This window comes from Cryptomeria japonica, chromosome 4 (assembly GCF_030272615.1).
Source record: "Cryptomeria japonica chromosome 4, Sugi_1.0, whole genome shotgun sequence".
Classification (NCBI taxonomy): domain Eukaryota; kingdom Viridiplantae; phylum Streptophyta; class Pinopsida; order Cupressales; family Cupressaceae; genus Cryptomeria; species Cryptomeria japonica.
The window spans coordinates 329,433,218-329,459,219 of NC_081408.1; the positions used below are offsets into that span (position 1 = coordinate 329,433,218).

At 36.1% G+C, this 26,002-nt stretch overlaps 1 long non-coding RNA gene across 2 annotated transcripts; it reads right to left on the minus strand.

Annotated features, from left to right (window-relative positions):
• Nucleotides 1-1,698: 1,698 nt before the first annotated feature.
• On the minus strand, nucleotides 1,699-25,237 carry LOC131875463 (uncharacterized). Of its 2 annotated transcripts, XR_009372321.1 has the most exons (3): nucleotides 24,983-25,198; nucleotides 6,039-6,298; nucleotides 1,699-5,294 (listed from the first exon to the last, which is right to left on the minus strand). It is a non-coding gene; the product is annotated as an uncharacterized LOC131875463 (long non-coding RNA). The 2 variants fall into 2 exon arrangements; XR_009372320.1 differs by lacking the exon at nucleotides 1,699-5,294 and having other exon boundaries at nucleotides 5,817-6,298; nucleotides 24,983-25,237.
• Between the last annotated feature and the right edge of the window lie 765 nt (nucleotides 25,238-26,002).

Below are 26,002 nucleotides of genomic sequence, written 5' to 3' on the forward strand. Positions count from 1 at the left end.
TGATGCAAAAATTTACACAATCTAATCCGGAAATAACTGATTTGTATCTCATGGATTGTGGAAACTTAATGTCTATTATTCCCATATAGTCCGACTTTAGCCTACGGCAATAAAAGAGGCTAAATGGTCACCTCCGACTACTCAAAAGGGGACATTACAAAGTGCAGGTATACTTCCACATGTCACATGGTACTCGTCAACTGCTCATCACTGATGGAATAATAAAACTGACTTCATATTCCAACAACACTGAAGTAAATATTATATTGTGTTGATTCTACACATGTTATTGCCAATACTGCCCTAAGTGCCCCTGTAGGGCACTTGTGGGCATGACTAGAGTGAACTTGTGGGCACAACTAGAGACCACAAAGGGAATCAATATGATTGAGAAATGTGAAAATGAGAGGTAGAGTCAGCCATCACGAACATGATGCCTATAGTGCGAAGGGTTAAATGCTTGATAAACAGGACCACATATTCTAATGCAAGGTTTCATGAACAAACAAAATTACGGGTACACAAGAACTTCAATAAGAAGATCCCTTAAGTTACAAAGCATCCACTACTAGAAACAAGCATACAAGTCCAAACAAAGGTTTTGAACAAAACTACAAAGATGTTAAGGTGACCAGAACGATCTCATATGCATATGTAAGAGAAAGTCTGAATCATCTCAATCAATAGTCACTGACTAAGAAGAGTCAAAGATGTCATGTTATGGAAAACATGAAAATCAATCCCCTTTCATGGTAATTCAGAATTGTCATGATTTTCAAATCCAAACTCCAAAGTCCAAACATTGTGATCCATCTAGCTCCCCTACTGGTGAGAGAGAGATAGAAACAACAAAGATGACCTAGATCTTATCTAGGGTGAACACCTCCAAATTCAATAAGCATAATTTACCTCAATATAAAAAGAACAATGAGGACATCCTGCTAGAGAGAGGTATAAATCAAAGACGAGGAACTAGATCTCATCTAGGGTGAACATCTCCGCATTCAATACAAAATATTTATCTCACTATACAACATGTTGATGAAACAGAGATTGGCTCAGAAGTATTGGAAATGGGATACAAAGAGCACAAGGCTCCAATACAAAAATTTAATCATTCATCTTCAATACATACATCATTACATTCTATGGATGTAAAAGCCTTTCTTCCTTCTAGCTACCCAAAATACTAACTACCAACTAACACATAATAATAACTAACTAAAAACTAACATCTAATAAATTATTAATTTATTACCAAATCCACATCATACACTACTTAATTTCTAACATCCCGTATTATTGCTAGCCTAGGAACTTTATTTAGTGTTGCAATATCAATAATTGGCCTGTCTTATATTTGCCTCCTTCAATCAAAATTTTCCTTTGGACATCACTTTCCATCAATTATGCATCCAATTCCAATGTGCAAATGAAAAATCTATTACAGCCTTATGTCTCCATATAGAAGAAATCAAATTGGCACTAAACATTAAAATGCCTCTATCTTTTGCATCAAACTGTAAATTAAATATTAATATTATTTAAATCAGTAAGCTGTTTCTGGATTTGATTGTGTACATGTTTTTGCATCAACGTTTCGGATCACACTCTGTGATCCATCATCAGGATGAAAGAGAGTGTTAACACTCTCTTTCATCCTGATGATGCAAAAACATGTACACAATCGAATCCAGAAACAGCTTACTGATTTAGTTATGGATTGTGGAAATTTGATCAAATTTATTAATAGTATTCTCAAATAATTTTTGGGTTTTGTTCTTCTCTTCATCAGATTTTCAGAAAAATTTGAATTTCTAAACTTTTTTAAGAAATGACAAAAACATTGCAGTTGTAGTGGGACTGTGTTAAACTACCATTTAAAATTAGAACAATGTACCAACAATAGAATGGTGCCTAATGAGAAGTTAGAACATGATTCCTCCTTTGTACAGCTTGAATATCTATCAAAGTAGCATAGTATATCCATGTCAATCTTGAAACAAATAAAACCTCATAACTAAAAGATAAAAGGCTTCTTCTCAACTACCTTAACCTCCTACGCTTTTCTACAACACCTTAGACTTTTTTATCTTTGAATGTATAAATTTTTATTTTTTATTCTCTTTTTTCCTGATTTTTGATATGAAATGAGCAAAATGGAATGAAAACAATGAAAAGTGTGAACAAGATGGAGAGAAGAGAAAAAACAAATGCAGATGGATCATCAATGTCAACCGAATTGCATGTGGTCTGCAATACACCTCTATTGACAAAATGCAAAAATGAAATACAGATGGATGATGAAGCCAGTAGATTTGAACGCGGTCTAAACTACTCCTCTAGTGATAAAATTCAAGAATGGTGGACAAATAACGACTTTTACACATGGTCCAGGTCACTGCATCATCATTGATCACAACTTTAGAGAAGGAAAGATGAGCTAATGGAAGGAAAACAAAGAGGTCCAAAAAACTTGCTCTAATACCATATTGGAAATGGTAAACAAAAAGCACAAGGCTCCAATAGACATATTCAATCATTCATCTTCAATACATACATCATACATTCTATGGCTTTATAAAGCCTTTCTTCCTTCTAACTAAAGCCATAGAATGTAATGATGTATATATTGAAGATGAATAACCGAATTTGTGTATAGGAGCCATGTACTCCTAACAAAAAGAAAGACCAAAAATCCTACTACCTTTCCAAGAAGTTGGACCACAACACATTTAGATTGTTATAAATAAAGGATATGATAGAGTTGATCACTAGTGAAATGATAAATGGCCCAAATGTTTATGAGATCTTATTGGACACATGGGCAAAATTAAATGTGTTGATAAAGAAGGTTCAATGGTATTGAGAGGTTTGTATTGGAGCTCCTCTCCTAATGTGCTATTCATGGCTACTAAGCAATGTAGTAACCTCTTGGCATACTCAGGAATGTTAGAGTCAACGTTGAAGGGTTAAGGTTTGATGTTGATTTTGAGGTAATCTAGTTGGCTGAGGTAGAAAACTATCCATCCCTTCTTGAAGGTCCTTGGTGTTGTCCCAATAATGTTGATATGCACTTCAAGCAATGATCATGAGCTTTGACAATGGTGAACAAAAGGTAATCATTTCCCTCAACCCTCCAAATCACTCATGGGAGTTAAATTTGTAAACATGGCAGAAGTACTGATTGCCATCTATAGCATAGCATAGATGATTACATTCAACCAACAAAGGAAGGAGAATTATTCACAATATTGTACTTCCATGGATGGCTTAGAGGATAACATAGAGAGGTGGGTAGCAATGAACTACTAGTTGACTGATCATGTCTACTCAAAAGTAAAGGAACCGTACAAATCTAAAAACATTCCATACTTCTTCATGGACAGTAAGAAAGGCATCAACCTGGGGTCTTCATGGACATTAAGAAAGGCATCAACCTGGGGTCTTCATGGACATTAAGAAAGGCATCAACCTGGGGTTCTTCCTATAGTATGTTGGTTTAAGTGGTGGTGTTATTGTTGTGACCACCAAAGTTGAACCCGCCGCAGGGCCATTGTGATCGCAAGGCTTGTGCCTCTGATCCAATGTGCTCACAGGTTTGAGCCTTAGCATTATTATATGGGGATGAGGTCCCTCGTTTGTGACCTCATCAATTCATAGCTCTAGGTCAAAAGCATTTCACATGGAGCTGGAAGGCATGTCGTGCCAACGTCACCAATCACGTTAAAAATCTTACCCGACACTTTAAAAAAAAATGCACCAAACTGCTATGATTAATCCAAGCTCCAAATCAAACTATGTGCATGCGTAAAGTGAAGGAATTATATGAATAAAAATTTCTTCAACATAAGCAAAGTTTTCCTATAATTTTATTGGGTATTGACAACTTAATGGATATCCAAAAGTTTATTGCACAATGAAAATTTAAGTGTCAGTGTAGGAAGACTGACAAAAGGCACTCACATATACCTTGAATGAAACTCTAGCACAATGGTGGGCCAACCATAAGGCAGAACTTTTCTTTGTGAAAACATTGAAACTATAAAGATAGTTCATTTTAGGGAGTAAAACTGATTAAGTATGACAATTAGACAGATCTTCAAGCTCATGTCAAGGCATCTGAAAAAGAATTGACACAAGAGACTATAGCTATCCTTTTACTCTCTAGGTGCATAAGTTTTACACAGCACTTGGGGTATCAACAAGAGTGTGTTAGGCACAACAAGAAATGCATCCCCATGGTGTGGATCATGTGTTCTCTAACCTCTACTAAGACAAAAAGTTGGGTATGATAAAGCAAATGTGGCAAAGGAGAACCAAAAAACTATCATTCTTTCAAAGAAGTTTTTATTAAATGGCTGAATCAAATTAAATGCCCATGATTAAGATGAAATGATTACCTCGAGCACTTTATCTTTTAGGAAGAGGAAGCGATATTAACTTTTTCCAAGAAACAAATTTTAAATGTCTCTATTATTGACTTGTTCATCCAAAAAAGGAATTTGCCGCTTCCTTTCCCTTGATCTTGTCCTAGATAAGAAAGATGATGGTCAAGGGACTAAAGAAGGGTTTATAACAGTTGTAGAGACCATTGCAAGTACACCCAAATTTCAAGTAGTTCTAGCTTCCAACTCAATAACAATTTCATATACTTAAATGATCATTGATGTGCAATCCAGGTCCCATCTTCTATTCTATACAAAATGTTGATATGAAAGTAGGGGTATGCAAATCATTAGGCCTTTCACTAGCTCTAACGAAAGAAATTGATAATAGTTATTTCTCCTAAGCACTAGAATTTTGTCATAAAGGGGTCCCCTTGACCACAATTGAAGTAAAGAAGTTATACAGTAACATGCCTTGTCTTGAAAGTTGGAACTCAGAGCACTTGAAAACACCAATAGAAGATCAAAATCCTCTTTCCATTCTCAGAAACAAGTCTTTTAAGGCTCTTACATAAAGGAAGCAAACAACAAGAGGGTATTGAGATTATGAAAAAAAGCATAGACAAAATGAATGTAATTATGAAGAATCGTGAACACACTGCAAGCAATCCATTTTTGTATTTCTCTTGAAAAATGCTAGGCACAATCATCAACATTATTCAAGAACAAGTTGAGCTATCTCCTAAATGCATCAAATTTTCAATGGAGAAATCTCTACAAATTTAACCATACAGGAAACAAACTAGTAGCAGGTTCCAGTGTAAGCAAAAAAAACTGTCAACCCATGGGAGCTCCAAACTTTACAAGAGGAAAGCCACCCCCAATCCCTCCGTGGTTATTATTTATCTGCAAGAAAGAAAAATACATGGTCTTTGAACTTTACATGTACAGAATCTCTAAATGCTCTTAATCTCTTGGTTATATTCTACTCTATTACACCTGAAGAATATTACTATCAGCATCTTTTTTCTATCTAATAGCTGACTAGATGGTATCTTCTAGTTTTGTTTTCTCAATTAGAGTTTCTCCCTCGATAATCCTTTCTATCAGTTGATTGTTGTCAATTTATAGCACTCCTAATACTAATTCAAACACTGATGACATCTAAAGCATGTCACAGGCCATGATGACGCTACCTATAACACTAAAGTTCTAAAACATTTGTAATCCAAGAAGAGAACAAACCATACCATCTAGTGGCTATTTTAGAATTGTAATTACATTAATTCAATGTACTGTGATGTCATCTGAAGCACATCACTGGTCATGGTAGCATTACTTAGAACACTAAACATCTTAAACATTTGCAATCCAAGAAAATAACAAACCATACTGTCTAGTGGAAATTCTGGAATCGTAATCACTAAATTTGTAAATAAGAACCACTTTAACTATTATTGCTTGCATAAACATTTGCTATTGTTTGAAAGAACAGTGAAAATCCCAAATCCTGACTTAAGGACATAAACAAACTTCAAGCTAAAATCGTATGACAATTTGAGCTTAAGACTTTGAGCTTTATAGATTGTTATAGATCGTGAGAGAAGCAGCATGGATCATATTTTACTGTGGTTTATAAAATAGACCTACCATATGGCTGACCTCAGTTTCAGTGGCCTCAAAATAATTCTCTCTGATCTTTATTCTCTGACTTTCTGGACATAGCCGTCTTAGAAGCAGAAAACCTGTGGTCAAAACCTCTCATTTTTCTGACTCGTTAGACATGGTCTTCTCAATATCAGACATGGTATGATCAAAATGTTTATCATACCAAGAAAATTAAATCTTGCAATTAGTGGAATAAATAACTGGACTCATAGTAACTTGAGCAAATAAGTGGGCCTTGAACCCTATAAAAGTGGCATTAGGATTGAACTTATAAAAAGCACTAGTGCAATAGAATAGGCATTGTCCAAGACTAGTCTTGTGTGGTTCAGAATTTTACTTTTAAGCAATATATAATGAATCAAAAACTATTCTTCCATAACTAAGGAAAGAAAGCCAATGAATTCAAGCAAAGAAGATACTGGTAGTATTAACTCCAACTGAAATTCCGTTTCTTGAGAATACCAAGCACAACAGTATGCCAAGACAAATTGTGAATGATGTTCTGCCTCCAATAAAGATGAGAAATGAAACACCTAAGAGTGCAACTCTCATAGCTACAATAATAATATCAGTATCAAAAACTGATGTTCTTTCAATTTCAGCAACATTGATAAATTTTTATCAAAGGAGGACATTAGTAGGATTCTAGTTTCAGTTTTACATATTTCTTAACCTTAATGCAAAAAGAACATATTTTTCTCAGGCTAAATTTTATTATTGAGCATACTTATGGCCAAACATAACTCATAACAATTCATGATTTTGAGCATTTTTAAAAATTGTAATGTAACACTTCAAGATAGAATTCTTAAAAAAAAATTCCAAGATGTTATTATCAAAATTGCAAAAGCAGGAAAATTATGCAGACTTGCTTCGCTCCACTATTAGATAACAATTAAGTATTTTGAAAAATTCCTTATTATCTCTAAATATCTAATAACTCAATGGGTGAATTTTGTCTTACATCTATGGGACAGCATTTGACATATAATTGCATCTCTATAGTTGTTCTCATTGATACTTTCAGCTTAACTAGTGATAATTACTCTTTAACAAAGACCAGTTTCCTTTAAGTTCATCAGCTTGTGGTTTAAATAGCTCCTTCTACCATCTATCACAGTCTTTTTTAAATGCCATTGCATCTCTCTTGTTGTGCTCGTAAATGTTTAATTTAATTAGTGCTACTTACTCTTTCAAGAAAGCAGGCTTTCTTTAGCAATGTCACCTTCTTGTTAACTATCTTCTCCAACTATTTAATAATTTATTGCAAAGAAAACCTATTGGATCCTCACAAAGGATGGCATTTGAATCTAAATGCTTGATCTCTTCAATATTAATAATTTGATATCTCTCATAGTTAACAACATTTTCCAAACTTTTTAGAAATCTCAAATTTCGGCCACTTTCCTCAACTCTTGATCCTATCAAACAATTTCAACATATGATATATTGTGTTCTAAAGGCTGGAAATATAGATAGCCTCAGCTGTATAGTACTTACTACTGACTGAAAAGGAAATAAATATGCCATGTCAATGTCCACAAGTGGCCATAGTCAATCAATGGTACTGCTAAGTACAACAAAACAAGGTAAAACCAGAAAACCAAAAAATGTAAGAGCTACTAATTATCTGCACAAAGAGAACAAAGAAAACCCTAGTCCTAAGTATCATATTTATTAAATGGCAATCTATCATATTACCATGTTCTCATTGGGCTATGTGGTTAAACAATCAATTCCAGTTCTATGTGTATTGATGTAATCATAGCCAAAGGGTCCAACAAAAAATTATCCAACCATGTAGCTAAGTGAACAAACTCACAACAATTCAATAGAACAATGAGCCGCAGGTCTCTATTTCATTATAGTAAAAACAACATTACAATCTACTAAAATGTGCTTCCAATATGCTATGTCTCGGCCATTTGATTATAATGTGCAAATTACAAAGTTCAAAGGAAAGCACAATACAATGTCATGCTCAACTTCTTTCTACTTTCTTCACTACTTTCTAATGATCTTCACGAGTGTATATATATCAGCTCCCAATCGTGGGAATGATCTCAATCAACCACAAGGTGATGCAAAAGCTCAATGCCTCATGATATGTGTAGTTGGCCAAATGTATAGTTGAATCCCCCAAATCAAATGTAGTAATGTAGGATCTTCGTGGCATAACATTAGCACTCGTGTGTACAATGTATCTTTCTATGTGTTCCTTTGCTAGTGCAAACTCCAGAAATTTGTTGAAATCCCTAAAAAATGCATTGGGTATATGCCTATCAAGCCCGATAAATTTCAAAGACCAATTGATGCCCTTGTGATAATCAACTATTGGAAAGTGAACATGACATTGAAGGATCATAGTAGAACATATATCTCCTAGTGCAAGGTTAATGCGATTGCAGTGAAATGTGAAAAAGGTCTTTTGACTAACTAGTGATTGGAATGCAAAAGAAAACCTACAAACAAAACAAACAAACAAAAAAGAAATATTTTTAGTTGATGCAAGATTGCTCTTACACCTTACAATGCTCCTACATCAAACATCCAAGTTGTTTGACAAGTGAGTCCCTCACTTTCCAATGACTAGAGGGAACCAAGAAAATCTACCTCAACATTTGAAATGTAAGATGACTGTTCTTCAGGCCTTCCCTTCCACGTCACTATATATTCCTTGTACCACCAATTCCCAGTGTTCCCTTCAATTCTGCTATCCCCTCAATTTATTCTTTCTATTGTTGAAATACTAAATGTTGCCATTGTACTTCTGCAGTACTATCCCCTAACCCTTCTGTTTACTCTCCTATCTAATAAACTGAATACTTGAAATAGTGAACAGAAATAATAATGCATAGCAAATAGAGGAGTAAAAGAATATCTTTATTCACGTGAAGTTAATATAGACGTAGACTAGAGATGGTCAGCCAAGGATAAGACTCAGTCTAACTAGATCATACTGCTTTCCTTGACGATACAAAATCTATTTAAAAGACCCAACAATTGCCAAGAGGAACAAAACAATAAACTGGCTAAACAATTAATACGTAGTTAGATAAACCACATTTCAATAAATCATAAAAGGCATTGTACACTAACTACACTTTTTTCATGACACTTGTGCAAATCTGCAATATTGAACACTAGTGATATTACCCAAATGTTCTGACAACTCTACCTCATACATTTCCTAAATCAAACCTCTTTATAATCTTGCAAGGAACAAACTTCATTTTCAGCTTGTTGCATCCACAAGAAATATTTCCTTCCTAAGATATACCATCACTTCTCCAACCACAAACTCCTTATGCCTTCTCTTCTCATCAACTTTCTCTTTATACCAATCACTCATTTTCTCCAAGTGACTTCTTACGTCTGCATGTCCTTCCTACAATGTTTTGAAAATTCTTTTGCTTCCACACCTCTCCTTTTCTTCCTTATTGATATCTCTCAACTCTAATACATTTCTTGGATTGGTGCCATGTGTGACCACAAATAGTGTCTTTCCTTCCAATAACTCTGTTAATTGATTTATTGTATGCAAACTCTGACTGTGGTATAAAAATGTCTCAATTTTCTGTCTTTTCTCCAAACATCTAAACAAGTTTACAAAACTCCTATTTACTACTTTTGTTTGTCCATTAGTTTGTGGGTGGTATGCTAAATTATATTTCAAATCTATTTGCATCTTCTTCCAAAATGTCTTCCAAAAATATCCAATAAATTGTCTCTGTCTAAAACAATACTCTTTGGTATACCATGCAACCTCACAACTTTAAAAATAACTCTGATAAATGTGCCACATCATTGTTCTTCTTAGATGAGATGAAATGAACCATCGTGAAAAACATATCCACAACTATAAATATAGAATCATAACCCCTATGGATTCTTGGCAATGCCAAAATAAAATTCATACTTATGTCATCACAAGGTCTCTTTGAGACTATAATGGCTGGTATAAACCTGTATTTTAACTATTTCCCTTGCCATTTGACACATACTGCACCCCTTGACAAATTTCCTCACATCCCTATACATTTGTGGCAAAAAGCAGTTCTCACTTACCAACACAACTATCTTGTCTAGCCCAAAATGTCTCATTAAGTTGCCCCTATGTTTCCCCATAGGGAAATATTCTCTCATTGAGCTTCTAGGAACACTTAACTACCTTTAAACAACCTCTTATTCTAAACCAAATAGTCAAACCATTCACTTCTATCAAAACTTTTTGGCTCCTTACATGCTCTCCATTCCTTAGAAAAGTTAGAATCAGTCTCATACAATTGCTTCAATTCCTCAAATCTGACTACCGCTACTCTCATTTCTATCAACAAATTTTGTCTCCTACTCAACACATTTTCATCCTTATTTGATTCCCCACTCCTATGCTTCTATACAAAAGTATAGCTTTGCATGAATTCTACTTATCTTGGCTATTTGAATATTGCAACATCTAATAATCAATGTACAATACAAACACTTTTGGTAACAAGTAATGCCTCCATTTCTTTGATGCTTTGTAATGCCCCCATTTTAGCCTGACATTAGATGATGTGACATTAGCCCGTTTTGCCTTGGTCCAAAGGGCTAACCAGGACTTTACAAGGATCAGTGAGGGATTTGGCCTAGGCGATTTCAGTTTCAGGCCAATCGAAGGTGTTCTGATAGGGTTTCCAGATACTTACTATTTATTGTAAGTCAGTCGTGGGCAGTGATTCCATATTTTTCAGTTTTGGACTCAGAGTGTCTCACCGAGATCTTTCCAATGAGCTATTGCACAGAGTTTTCCGAGACCGATTGATGTTATATTTTAATGTTGATGTTATACTTGTAAAGTGACTATTAAATTAAAAAGGTACATGTCTATTATAAAGTCACTATTATTATTTTAAGTTGTGGAAAAGTGGACTTACCAAGGCTGGACGTTCATGAGGAAACATGGGCCTCAAATTAGGATCATGGTGCCCTACTTTGTGGGGTGTGTGTTGTCTGTGTGTCCCATAGGCTGCTTTGGCCTCGTGGAGGTTATTAAAATCCTTTATTTCATTTTTTGATGAATAGGCCTTCTCTATTAGATAAAAATATTTAAGTACATATTCACAAAAAAGAGGCTGTGATGGTCCGTGCCGGACCCGACTCCTGGCCCTGCTGAAGATGATCCAGATCCTTCATTTCGTTTCATTTCAATCACTTAAGGGAAACTAATAAAATATTGCTAATGCTTAGTCCCACATTGCTTATGCTGAGAAATTGATTCCCAAGAGAGGTTATCGATTCCCAAGAGAGGTTATTTATTAGCCTTCAGCTGGGACGTACAGGCAAGCTTTGATGATTTGATATTTTATGAAATTGTTGGAGAAGTGGCTTTCAGGGGTTTGGAGGACGAAATCCCTCTTGGCTAGCAATTCTTACGCTGTTGGACGACACAGTCTGGGAGTTTGAGTGGGCTTCAAGGTAAAATCTGACTTAATTAGCTTTTCGTTATTATCTGAAGATGTTGCAGACTCTCATGGGTTTGATTTGAGGAGTTTGGGAGCACAATGGGTTAGGTGTAGCTGTGACAAACTCTCCCTAAGCCAGCCACAGTATTTACCTTCTGCTGAGAGTTTGTGGGTACCGTACAAGCTGGGGAGTGTGCCATACAAATCTGAGACATATTTATTGGATGCCATACTTGCTGGGAAAAACATTGGAGGGGTCGTGCTTGACTGGAAACCTTATCAGCGATTGTTGCGGGTCTGGAAATAGTCTGGAACAGGCCGTACAGGTCTGGTTACCCTTTGAAGAGTGCTTCTAGGGTGGCCGTATAGTTGGAAAAGGTGTTATGCTGATCTGGAGGTCACTGGAATAGGCGTGGAGGTTCTGGAAATGAAACATTGCTGATACTGCCATGATTGGTCTGGGAATCCATAAGCTCGAACTTTTAGGGGTACATTAGCATTTGCAATGTTAAGTGAATCAATGAGTAATCTGCTGATAACCATTTTCAGAAATTATTTTTCTATGTTCACATAGGATTTGGTTAGAGGAAGATAGAATGCTGTGATGTCTATATCACTTGGATACATTTAAATTCTACATATATCTGCACTGTTCTTTATTATGTTATGCTTATCATTACAATGCAAATTCAGTCTATTACGCTGAAACGCAGAAATTGATATTATAAATGTATACTTGCCAACTGTTTGACGAAATGCTAAACCAAACAATATACAGTGCTGAAAGGACAGGGGTCATTACATGCTTTAATTATGGTATAAAATTATTGTAATTTTGTGCCCTAGATTAGTAATCAGATTTATGTCCTTTAATTATGCCCTAGTTTGTTAATCAGATTTGTAACATTTTAGTAAATCATAATTCAGTAAACTCAGAAATGAAGAAAGTAAACAAGAGACAAACACAAATACCCTGGGAAACCTCCAAGGAGGAAAAACCCAGTATTAAAGACTCACAGGTCAGATTATATATTCTCCCTTAATATCACAAGTACAATACTTATCTTCCTTGTCAGATCTGATCCCTTCTTGTATGACAGATCTGCACTTCTAAGCTCTTCAATTCTGCACCAAAGATTGCCTTTGTCCTCTTGGACAAGTTCGCATAAGTCTAGACAAGTTCGCACCCTCCTAGTGTAAATTCACACTTTTCATGCAGAGCTGATTCGCTGAATGCTTGAGATTGAATGATTGTGTTTGACTTGTGAAATGTCTTTTATTTATATGCACCTTTAACCTTTATTTGCAAGTCGGCCTCCTTTAAGTTTTGGCACCAATATTATTATGGCGTGTGTATTTAGGATAGCGTGAGGAATAGGGCAAGGCCTAGACTTGGGGCACGTTACCCTTTAGGGCCCAAACCTAAAAGGGTTCGGATGTTGCCTTAAGGCAATCCGAACCCTATATAGCCCTAGTTACAAACAACACTCCCTCTTAACTAGGGAAGAGGAGAATACATAATCTGAACCTTTAGAGTTCCATCTAGCACACAAGCATAGAATTACATCTTCCACCTAGCACACAAGCATAGGATGGTTCTAGCACACAAGCATAGAAAGTGTAATACATAAGTGGATCTTTACATAATTACAATTATCCATCTAGCACACAACCATAGATTGGACATAAATCATTCTTGCACACAAGAAAAGGATGATTTAAAGTGTTGCAGATAGAGTCACTGAGATTGAAGCTTCCTCTCAATCAGGGTTCCGTTTTCCACAACACCAAGTTTGTCTCTGAAGTATTCGAACTTCACTCTGGATAAATGTTTGGTAAGGATGTCCGCAGTCTGTTCATCCGTGCTAATGTACTTTAGATGAATGGCGCCTCTTTGCATCATGTCCCGAATCAACACTCCCTCTTAACTAGGGAGAAAAATAATCTTACAACCAAGTTACGTGATTAGTGCCCAAGCCTAAGTAATACATTCAATGTTCAATTTGTAATCCGAACTTAGCTATCAACTTCAATGCTCCCTAGAGAGGATCACAATAAGTAGCTTGTAATAACATCACATAATAATAGCCCATAGTATCCATCTTGCATTCCCCGTAGAGGATGAATCCAAACTTTAACATGCACGCCTGCAAGTCATGAATTCATACATAAGTATATTCATGCACATCGTGGACCCTTTCCATGATATCCATCATTCATTGCCTGCTAAGGATGAAGGAGAACTTTCAATTTTAATCTTCTCTCAGAGAAGATTGCAACACCATCTTTATTTCCATTTTGCACATAAGTATCCTCCTTAATCTTCTCCCAAAGAGGAATGCAATACCTTTACCTCAATCTTCTCCCAAAGAAGAATGTAACATCATAATCTTCCATCTTGCACACAAGCAAAGAATGGAATAAACATAATCTCCATCTTGCACACAAGCAAAGAATGGAATAAACATAATCAAAATATTGTAGTCTTCCATCTTACACACATGCATACAATGGAACTACATAATATAATCTTCCAGCTCGCACACAAGCATAGACTGGATCCACCTTATATTGCCAGCAGAGGGTGGAGAGGATCTTTTCTACCATCTTACATTGCCCGCAGAGGATGGTTAACAATTACTCTTCTCCCTGAGAAGATTACAATACCATCTTACATTGCCCGCAGAGGATGGTTAACAATTACTCTTCTCCCTGAGAAGATTACAATAACACCTTACATTGCCCGCAGAGGGTGGTTTGATATAACACAATGTATCACTGAGGTTGAGACTCCCTCTCAACCAAGGCAGTCTTCTTCACAGCTCCAAGTCTATCTCAAGCTTCAAGGGACTTGGTAAGAACATTTGCAACACAGGATTGTCCTACCATAAAACATTGAATTGTCAAATATTTATATACAATTTTGATAATAAATCAAATAACTTTAACAAGAATTTTGAGAAGCCACACTGCTTCTCTTGAGGCAACACTTGCAACAGTGAATTAGCTTCAGTAGTACTCAATGCAACTGAGGATTGTTCACTGTAGACCCAATGGATCATAGAGTATCCAAGTTTGAAGGAAATGCTTGAACTGTCTTCCTTATCTGTAGCATTTCTTGTTCAATCAGAACTTGAGATAATCTTCTAAGGTGATTACAGCTTCAACTCACAATCATCTGTGCTTTGAAAAGTATTTCGGGGCATGCTTAGCAACAATCATGCTTAGCCTTGTTCATGAAGCACTCGCCAATCAACAACCTGTCTTCAGATGAATCTGCAAAATCAGATTTAGCTACAGACATCCTCAACTTCTTCAAGTTAGTTTCCATATAAGTTTGCAATCTATCATTCCAAGTCTCGAGATATAATTGACTTAGAATAATTTCGTTGGATCCTTGACATAATTCTAACTTATATCCAATGTTTAGACTATTGACATCAGTTAGAGTACACTAATCCATATATGAAATCAGAATTATCATTTCAAATACTTTAGACCTTTACAAAACCCTAGGCTTGTCAAATGATTGTCAATTCTTTCATACCAAGTAATCATTATAGGACTTCCTCTTAATCCTTAACATTTGACAATCAAATATAAGAATCAATAAAGAAAGCACTCATCATATAAATTTGAAGATACTAAATTTTCATTTCCCTTATTTTCACTTTCTGTGAAAGGTCCCTATGACGTACCTTTAGTCATCTTTTCAGTAAGGAGATGAGCTGAAGGTTTGTATAGGATTTCATAGCTATTTCAAGCTCCCTCTGAAACTTGAATCAAATATTAACTTGAAGAGAACAATCAAATTAAAATCAAATATAATTAATCATAAAAGAAGGCTTATCTCTTTCATTGGCTGTTAATCCTCCAGCATCCTTAAGCTATTCAAGCCCAAGAATCTCTGAAAGTTGAGAGGCCAACCTTACCCTTCACTTTTGACCCTGAGAGTTAAATGAGAGGCTGATGTACAAACTAGTCAACATCTGAATAGTCATGCCTGAAAAGAACCTTATATACTGATCAGAAGAACAAGTGTCAGTTTCAGGCAAGCGATGTACATAACCAAGTTATCTGAACAAATGAAATTGATAAACCTTAGTGACTCAATCACAATATATAGTTGGCCACATACATATGATTGATAAATATCAAATGGAATGGAATCTTCATACTTAGCTGAACAAGATCCTAATTATATTCAGCTTTGATGGAAGTAGAATAAACTAACAAGTGAAATGCTTACCTCAACCTGTAGTAACCTCAATGCTAATCACAGGAGGAAGCCACTGTCTTATTGAATCATTCATCTTTCACTCTTCCTACATATGCTATTTACTGCAGCACATACTAACCTCTACTATGTAGGACAGAGCATCAAAGCATCATCATAACCAATTCACAATGATGTTTCATTGTCTAGAGAAGCCCTATGAAGACATAGATCCAATCATCCAGCAATAAGAGACATACCTTCCCAGGGTGATGGAATGATCACAGCCAATTGGAAGAGGTACTTTTTGTGCCATCAAGTAACACAAAACAACAACAATGGGACAAGGGAAGATTGGCATTTCATGCCTAGCAACAACACCTAGGTCCAATAATAGAGTGTTGCATGTCTAGTAGCAAAATAAATCTACCATTCAATAAAAAAAAACTTCAATCATCATTAATATTGGATCAGATCACATCAAGGGTTAAGAACCATGAAATATATATCAATGTAGGGTTTAGACCAAAATACTTGACACAAAGAAATTTAAGTAATTACAAAACCTAGAAAATATGCAAACCCTCGATAATACTCTTGATGTGATAGAAAATACGTTAGAACATCCTTAGCTTTTAGATAAGACCCCAACTAGGGTTATAACAACAAGGCACACCAATGCAAATGCTCAAGAGAAGTGAACCCTTCTTGAGAGCAGGGGAATGAAGACACTTATTCGATTGAATCCTTCATACCTTTGATGTGGACCCGTCAATGTCCTTATTCTTCAATCTGATTCCCAAACATTTAGTAAGTCATTCCCCTCAAAGGGTACAAACTTTCCAGGAGGCAAAGTTGAGTGCCCCATCAACTCTATCCTCTATCTTCAACCCTGCCATTATCTTAATCTGAAAAACGAACAGCAACCAAAAGTAAAAGCTTACTGAAATCTGAATGTTAGTATAACCTTAGCTCTGATACCATGTAATTTTGTGCCCTAGATTAGTAATCAGATTTATGTCCTTTAATTATGCCCTAGTTTGTTAATCAGATTTGTAACATTTTAGTAAATCATAATTCAGTAAACTCAGAAATGAAGGAAGTAAACAAGAGACAAACACAAATACCCTGGGAAAACCTCCAAGGAGGAAAAACCCAGCATTAAAGACCCACAGGTCAGATTATATATTCTCCCTTAATATCACAAGTACAATACTTATCTTCCTTGTTAGATCTGATCCCTTCTTGTATGACAGATCTGCACTTCTACGCTCTTCAAGTCTGCACCAAAGATTGCCTTTGTCCTCTTGGACAAGTTCGCATAAGTCTAGACAAGTTTGCACAAGTTCGCACCCCCCTGGTGTAAATTCACACTTTTCATGCAGAGCTGATTCGCTGAATGCTTGAGATTGAATGATTGTGTTTGAATTGTGAAATGTCTTTTATTTATATGCACCTTTAACCCTTATTTGCAAGTCGGCCTCCTTTAAGTTTTGGCGCCAATATTATTATGGCGTGTATATTTAGGATAGCGTGAGGAATAGGGCAAGGCCTAGACTTGGGGCACGTTACCCTTTAGGGCCCAGACCTAAAAGGGTTCGGATGTTGCCTTAAGGCAATCCGAACCCTATATAGCCCTAGTTACAAACAACAATTATTTCATAAGCTAAGTATTTTCTTAGCTTGTTTAGATAAGCTACTGGTCTTCCTTCTTGACTCCCTACCACTTCTATTGCATTTCCAATTGTGACACGGTCTACTTGGAATACCTTGTCAAAATTTGACAATGCTAGTATTTACCATTCTATCACTTTCTTCTTCAACAACTCGAAACTTTTTATCTGCTCTAGAGGTCCATTTAAACTCCTTGTCTCCCTTTTTGTCTCAATTGGCACTACACCAATACCATTGAAATTCCTAATGAACTTCCTATAGAAATGTGCCAACCTGGAAAGATCTTTACCTCTCTCATATTTGTTAGTGTAGGTCATTCAACAATTGCTCTCCATTCAATCCTCCAACTAAAATTACAAATCCCAGATACACCAACTCATAAAAATACACTTCTTGATTTTTATCAACAAGCTTTCTTGCTTTCATCTCTATAATACCATTCTAATACGCTCTAGGCATTCTTCCTTAGTTTTACTAATCATCAAAATGTCATCCAAGTAAAAAATTGCAAGTTTACCCAAAAATTTCTTCAAAGCCTCATTTGGCAACCTCATAAATGTATTCAACACATTAGTCAATCCAAAGGGCATTAACAACCACTCATACAATCCTTCATTTTTCTTAAATGTTGTCTTCCACTCATCTTACTCTCTAATTCTTATCTACTGGTAGTCACTCTTCAAATCAATCTTGGTAAAATACCTTGCTCCACTCAAACAATCCATTATATCAACCATCCTTGGCAATGGCAACCTATACTTGATGATGATCTTTTTACTGCTCTAGAATTTGTACACATCCTCCATTCACCATCCTTCTCAGGCACTAGGTACTACAAGTACCACATGTGGACTCAAACTCTCTTTGATCAATCCTTTCCTCAACAATTCTTGTACTTGCCAATTCAAATTATCATTTTCTATTAGCGTCATCCTATAGAGTGCCTTATTTAGCAGACCTACCCTTCAAACCAAATCCATATGATGAACAATACTCCTTACCAGTCGTAATCCCTTGGGCATGTTGTTTAATATGATGCCTCCACATTTTTCCAATAGTTTTGAAACTTCTTTATGTGGTGCCTCTTTTGCATTTACAATGGTGCTTCTTGTGCATGTGGTTCCACAAACCTTAGGAATCAATGCAAAGCACATATTCTCATGCCTCAAGCCATCCAAAAACCGTCTTCTATCCACCAAACAAATTCTGGCATTGCTGCAAACCTATCCTCTTTCCTTTAGCAAAATCAACCTATGTCTCTTACCAATTGTAAGTGTTTTCTCTTCCATCATGTGTAAAACTTATGTCATATTATCATGGTTTCACCAATAGCAAATGGTACACATCCATTAGCATTACGTCACATAAAACTTCATCGTAGTAGGTGTTTATCTTAAATTTAGCCCAACATTGTTCCCTCACTAACACCCTATGTTTTTTTTGGCAACTAAGCAATCCTAAAGGGTTTGGGGATGTTCTAGCCTTTTCCAGATTCAACTTGTCAACCAGCTCTTCAAATACTAAATTATTTGTTCTACCATTATCTATAACAACCTTACAACAGTTACCTTATAATATTTGCACATTTTTTCCTCTATATGAGTTCCTCATATCATGTTTCAATAGAACAATTCTTGTGGCAACTGACTTACCTTGTTCTAGCTCATCTTTGGAGCTGTAAAATCTCTCAATCTCCTCATTAACATGAGCAGCTCTCACTCTTTCTTCTAGCCTCTTGCTAGTGTTTCTTTGACCTTAGTGACATTCAAGTGCTTAGTGTCCTTGGTGCCTAAAACACATTCCCCTAAAGGGGACCTCCCACACTTCTACTGTATCTTCCTCTACCTCTCTGATACCCATCAATTCTATCATTGTAGTATGAATTTTGTAATATTTTTCTTTGCACAAAAAAGTGTTGCCTCCCCCTTCCTTGCAAGGAAGACTATTACTCTTAGGATCCTCCACATATGGTCTCCTATCACTAAGGTCTGATCTACCCTCTTGGAAGCTCCCTACTTCCTCTTTGTTGACTTTATTTATCTTCAAATCTTCAATTTAATTTTATTTCTATGGTTAGGGCCATCTAATATGCTTCCTCTATTATCTTGATGTTTAAAACATACTCAACTTTCCATGAATCCTTCAAGCCACTCATGTATGTCACCACTTTCTTCACTCCCTCGTCATAGTATCCTAAACAGAATATTAGTCTATAGTATTCCACACAATAGTCCTTCACAATCATGTCTTTCCGCTTTAGATCGTGCAACTCTTTTAGCAGCTCTAATTGATAGTTCGCTGGAATTAACTTAGATTTCAGTTTCTTCAAAATTTTGTCTCATCTTCAAATACTAGGCTTACCTTTTGTATTACTTCCTAGCTAGACTTTCTTCCACAAAATGGCAATCTGACCGTTCAACTAGTCTTAGCAAATGTTACTCTATCTAGATTATCAATGCCTTCACACTCAAAATGTTCTTCCAAATCAATTATTCAATCTATCAATTCTTCAATATTTAGAGTACCAGAATAATTGGGAACATCTACTCTAGTTTTCTTACCAATGCTTGATATATCCTTCGACATTTCTTCCTTGTCTTCCTCTTTGCTTTCACTCCGCTTGGTAGGGCTGGCTTCTTCTTCTTCGTCACTTTCATCATTTCTAGGAGCCTTAGGGTTTATTTTATGGTCTTCCTTAAATGCATCCATTTGGATCTTCATAGCCTTAACCATCTCAATCATTTGTTCCATCCTTCCTTCCAACAACATTCACAATACCATGTACTCTCTATGATGACATCTTGGGCTTGGTGTAAATTACCCACTACTGGCAGTTTGTCCATAATCAGTCCTGCAAACTACCTCACAGTTGACACTCTCTTTACAAGTTTCTTGTGGGCTGCCTCGATTCGGCAATCTTTTACAATCAGCATCTTCCCATTGGAGATACCTTATTTAGTTCTTGCAAAGTATAAAAAACACAAATCTTTTGATGTGCACTACCTCAACTTCAGCAATTTGTAAACAACATACCTCTTAGTATGTTTTAATTGCAAATCTCACTTCATGACTCATTAATTCAGGTTAGTGTGGGTTCTCCTTCTTCATCAAACTCATTTTATAAAACCACATAAACCAGCCATGCTCTAACACCAACTAACGTGGTCATGGTCAAAAGGTCCAATGAAGGAGTATCCAACCATACAACCAAGTGAACAAACTCACAATCAATGGACCAGCAAGCAACGGATCTTTATTTCATTATAGTCACAACAATGTTACAATCTGTCAAATTGGGCTTCCAAAATGCTAGGCCTCAATCCTTTGATTACCAAGTTTGAAGGATAATGCAATACAATGCCACGTTGAACTTCTCTCTACTTTCTTTGCTGCTCTCTAATGATCTTCACTAGTGCATATATAAGCTCCTAGTTGCATGAATGATCTCTATCGGTCACAAGGTGGTGCAAAGCTCAAAGCCTCATGAAATGTATAATCAATGATATAGTTGAATCTCTCAAATTGAATGCAATGATGTAGGATCTTCATGCAATCCATGACATAAGCACTCTGGCTCCAATGTACCTTTCTATGGGTTCCCTTGCTAGTGCAAACTCTAGAAGTTTGTCACAAGCCTTGAAAAATGAATTCGGTAAATGGATGTCAAGCCTAGAAAATTTTAAGGACCAATTGGCGTTCTTGTGATAATCAAAAACTCCTAGAAAGCATATATGGCATTGAAGTTTCATTGTAGAACATATATATTTCCTAGTGCAAAGTTCGATATGCAATTGCAATGAAATGCATTTAACCATGACTAACTTGTGACTAGAATGTAAATAAAAGTCTACAAACAAAACAAGTAAAGGACAATATTTTTTATTGATGCAAGACTGCTCTTTCACCTCCGGATGCTCCCATGCAATGGATCCTATATAGAAGATGATAGCAATCTTAGGTTGTGATATGCCCTTAATCTTAATTCTCATACTATAGAAAAACGAAAGGCATTAGGCTTGAAAAAATGAGTTTCCTAGAAGCACATAAGAAAGAGATTGAAAGCCATTATTGTCAAGATTGATTTTAGGCTTCACAATAAATGTCTTTTGCAACAAAGAGATTGTGTGATATATAAAACTTTGCTTCAAGCATTTGGGATATCAAATCTATTGAAAGCTTTTTCTCCTAGATGGAAACGAAGAATAAAGTAACCAATTGCTTTCTTTTCCAAAGGATCCACCAATCATTAATTAGATTAGCTCCTATTCTATTAACATCTAAATAATTGTGATGGATTTGAACCTCAAAATCCTTCCAAGTCTTAATGCAGGAGAAATAGGTCATTATTGGGGAATTACCTTGTTCCTATGATATATTTTAACTGCATTATTCCTTTGGGGAATTATCTTGCTCCTACTCTATAAGGTGCAACCACTTAACATCAAAAAATAATAGCCTTTGTGGGGAAATCAATAAAGCAAATGCAAAAGTACTAAAATTTCAATTGATGTTTAAACAAGGATTATATAAATGCTGACCTTCATCTAAGCAAGACACTCAAACAAAACCACCCTAAAACTTATATCACTCATAACCATTCAATATCTAGGCTCGCATTCACAAAAATCTTAATATAATGCCTCGAAAAGGAAGAGAACAGAAAGAAATTAGACAGACTCACCTACAGACTAATAAGACTAAGTTTTAGGATTTCAAATCTAAGAAAAATCAAAAAACATTTACATTGTTACAAAAATGAGGAAAAAGAGCGCAAAACTTAAGAGAAGGTTATAAATTCATCAGCCAAACCAGAAGTGAAAGAATGAATGATTTTACTGACGTCCACGAGACTAATCAGTCTATGGGACCAAGAAAATCACAACATTAGATCCTCTGAATTCCTTTCCATGTCTGATCTCCTGCTATGAATCTTGACTAGGTAGCTAGCAGTTTGGTTGATCTTGTCCTCATTGAATAAATGATACATGTTGTTGGCTTTCAAGATAATATTGAGCACGTATATCATCATATGCAGTGCGCCCAATGAGAAAGTGTCGTTCAGTCTCTATAGCACCCACCTTGCAGAACAAGCAAGTTCTCTCCTCCCAAACCTCTTTGGGTCTTTGCCACCTACTGGTTTCACAACTCATATGATGGGAACCAGTCCTTAATTGAGCTAGTAGCAACCTTGCCTTCCCTTTAATAATTGTCCCTAAATATGCTTTCTCGCCATGTTCCCCAGTTGGGTTAAACTTTTTGATGTAATACGCCTTTTTACGACCAATGTGGTTAGTCCACATGGCAGTTTGAAACTTTTCAATGATGAACTTCTTTATTTCCCCATTAGTATTAGGACACTCGTGCAGCTTGATGTTCCATTTGTTCAACCACTTTTTGTTTTGTTCCATCCAACTTTTCTTCCTACAGTTAAGACCCTCTTCCATCACAATCTTGGGCCATCGTTGGTTATTCATGTTTTCAACCTTCTTTAGATAACTTATTAACCGGATTATAGCTGATGCCTCCAATGGAAAAGTCCCTACTTCCGCTAGAAGGATTTCATATGGTACTGATGTTTTAACTTTGAGATTGTTTGTGATCAAGTGTTTTTGAATTCTTTCTAACTGTCTCCATCCACAATTTGACATGTTGCCTCCCCAAACCTCGCATCCATAGAGAACAACCGGTGTGACCAGCAAACCAAAAAGAGTTTTCTTGGTTTTCCAATCCCACAATTCAGCTTTTCTGCACCTATTTTGAAGTAACTATGACGCTTTCCATCCCCTTGTATCCTTTTCACTCTACAAGTTTCCCAACTAAGCTTACTTTGGAATTCAATGCCAAGATATTTGTATTCTTTCACAATTTCCAACAAACTACCTTCAAAAAGAAAGGTAATTTGCTTATCTTTCCTCTTTAAAGAGAAAATAATAATCTTGATTTTGGTAATGTTCACCTCCATCCCTACCTCCTGGCAAAAGTGTTCTAGAGCTCTTAAGTGATCCCTCAAACCATGAGCCGTTTTAGATATAAGGATAAGATCATCCGCATATAAAAGTAATTTCACCACATAGCTTGCAAGATGAACACCTTCACCCTCCGACATGTTTAACCATGTTTCTAATTTATCAATGTATAAACCAAACAAAGTGGGAGAAAAAGGGCACCCCTGCTTAACGCCAATGTCACTACCAAAACACTCGGACATTCCTTCACTAGTTCTGATTTTGGCTCTAACTTTCTCATATAATCTGTGGACTGTCACTCTATATATGTCAGGTACACCCAAATCTTCCATTATATTCCATAGTTTGTCTCTAGGCACTGTGTCAAATGGCTTTTTAAAGTCCACAAAACAACAATATGCTTCTTCCCCTTGATTGTCCCATATTTTCTCTATCAAATGCCGAAGAGTGATGCAATGATCAATGGTGGAGTGTCTAGGTCTAAAACCGGCTTGACCTTTGGCCCTTTTTCCTTCTGCTTATGCCCAACTGCTGATTCTATGCTCCACGATGCTCCCAAAAAGTTTGCCTAGAAGGGGGTTAACCATAATAGAGCAGTAGTTAAATGGGTTGTTGATATCCCCACTTTTAAAGAGAGGGATAACCACGCTAGTTGTCTCATCTGCCGGAAAACCATCTTGAATGACCCTATTGAAGATACCCTTTATGTGAGGAGCAAGAAACTCAACTCCCCACTTTAAAAATTCCGCTTGAAGCCCATCAATATCACTCGCCTTACCATTTGTTAAACTCTTTATTCCCTGCTTGATATCATCCATCGTGAATGGCTCCACCAAAGTAGTCACAATGAGAGGAAAATTATTATCCTGTAACCACTCATAAAGAAGCTTTGCATAATCCAACCATTGGTCATCTGTAATATTGTTTTCAGTTTGTTTTCTCCTTTGCTGCAATTCCTTCCAAAAATCTTTGGGGTTGTGTTTATAAGAGAGATTAACTCCTTCCTTTTTTCCTGTAGATATTCTTCTTTTTTAGTTTGAATGAGTTTTGTGTACCTCTTCCTATTTTCTTTGAAAGGACAACAAAATTCAAGATAACTAAAAGCATTCACTAAAACAATGGAACATTTTAACAAATAGTAGACTCAAATGGACATTAAATTGTCTCAATTTATACCTAAGCCTGAGGTTACAAATACTTTTAGGATAACAAAATAGAAGTCTCCTTGACAGAAATCAAAAAAGTAGAAAGAAAAATAATTTTAAAACAGAGAAAGTGCAGCCCGCGACTGCATTAATGCGTGTCTTCCTCTGGGTAAGAAAAACGAAATCAGCCCAATATCCCAATCCCTCCGAAGCATCCAATATTTCGGCTCACATTCACACACATGGAAAAATGAAACCGCAAACAGTAACAAAATGTATGAAAAGTTGCATAAACATCACCTACAGAGAAATTGTAACCAAAAGAAAATTAAATGAGAGCAAAATGTAGGAAAAAGAATAAAATCCGTCAGCCAGAGAAGCAGAGACCAAACTTTTTCATGTAAAACAAAGAAACGCAAAACATTCTGAGCTTAATAGGGTAAAACGCCAATCTGAAAGGCGTCATTTAAGATTTTCTTACCTGTAAGACGCATTTGGGTTCGAAGCCGCGACCTCCCTGAAGCACCAGTTAATTTTCTGCCGTTGTCATTGGTGCTTCAGCCCAATTTATTTGTACTTCCACAGTGGCCGCGCCGGGGTAAGTTATGTATGTTTCAATTGTACCACAATTAGGTGCCTCCCATAAAGAGAAAGGGGTAGTCCCATATTGCTATATGTCGTTTGTAGACTGGTATACAACTATACAACATGTGAACTATAAAAGAATATTTCTCTATTTCTTACTTACTCGATACAAGATATAAAATATTGAAAATTGTGCAAGTGGAGAAAGAATTAGGTAAAGTTTTGGATACTTATTGCATCTTAAATTACATGGTATTAATTGGACAACTAGTGTAAGTCATTGTTGCTCAAAAGTGGTGACATCAACAATCTTTCAAATTATCAAATTATACGGATCAATCCATTTTTTTAAAAATAATTGAAAGCATTATAGAAAGACAAACAAATATTTGGAGGGAGGAGGGAACGAGGGTGAAAGGGCAAATGAGCTTTAGGCCAAAGTACTCTACCAATGATGACCACACTATACTCAGATTGATTGAGAAGGTTTGGAAAAAACTCAAAGGTCTTTTGCTTCTTCATTGACTTCGAGAAAGCATTTGGCAATGTACCTAGAAAAAAATTATGGAATAGAATGGAAGAATTGAGAATACTAAAAAGTATAGGGTTGTTATTCATAGATTGTATGAGCAAATTTGGGCAAAAATTAGAACCAAACAAATAGTATCATAATGTTTGGAAGTGACATTAGCTTCAAGCAAAGTTGCCCATTATCTCCTATGTTTTTTGGGTTGTGTGGGTAGACAAGTTTGATTATGGAGGTGTTCACTTGACCAGCAATGTAGTAAAGTTGCTTCTATATGTAAATGAATTTTTTTAATGACAAAAATAGTGCATGATTTGAGAGAACACTTGAAGCTCTAGAATTGTTTGGCCAAGAGGTGAGGATGCAGGTGAACACTAGCCAAACAAAGGT